The sequence below is a fragment of the Penaeus chinensis genome, chromosome 32, assembly GCF_019202785.1.
Source record: "Penaeus chinensis breed Huanghai No. 1 chromosome 32, ASM1920278v2, whole genome shotgun sequence".
Taxonomy (NCBI): Eukaryota; Metazoa; Arthropoda; class Malacostraca; order Decapoda; family Penaeidae; genus Penaeus; species Penaeus chinensis.
Window position 1 is genome coordinate 6,159,706 of NC_061850.1, and position 889 is coordinate 6,160,594.

The window sequence follows — 889 nt, forward strand, 5'->3', positions numbered from 1 at the left end:
TTTTATTACTATAGTTATAATGATAACAGTAATAGTAATGGTAACGGTGATAATGATAATTATTATCATTTGTTATTGTTATTATTATCATTATTACTATTATCATCATCATTATTTTTATTACTAATATTATTATTATTTTCATTATTACTACTATAATTGTTATTATCATCATAATGATTGTTATTATCATAATCATAATTTTCATTGATATCATTTATATGGAAAACAAAAGAAACGGTATTATTTAATTATTTGTTGAGGTTTGTTTGCAGGATCACTTGCCTATCAGAATGTACACAAATTGGAATGTATTGCTGTGAACATCTGAACTCTGAACGTTAAATGGCCAAATAAAGAGTTACAAAATAAAATATAACAGGTATTTGGCATTTTACCTATTCGGCGATGGATCAAGATATGAATTCACAGGTTAACACGCCTGTGTGGACAGCGCTTAAACCTAACATTTCTTGAAATTCAGCAGGAAAAACAACAAAAGAATTGCAAGAAATTGCTGAAAAAGACGCTGAAGATAAAGTCTAGTGATTCTAGAATTTATTTTTGAATATGTTACTTTAAAGGTTGGAGATAAATGAAACACACAATCACACAATCAGTGGTCGGTCAATTTTTAACAATAATATTTCATTCACAAGTCACTGACATGCGTATCACGCAAAAAGGTATCTGTATATATATTAGGATGATCGCTACATTTCCTGTTCAAGTGCTGTAAAATCATTCATATTATTTAATTCTTGCAGGGGCTGTGGGACAGCGCTATTTTTCATCAAGCCCACCATTACATATTTTCAAAATGACCTGGCACTGTCAACCCTTCAGGTGTCAATTTTGGTAACAAACGGCAGTCATTTAACTAAGTTTC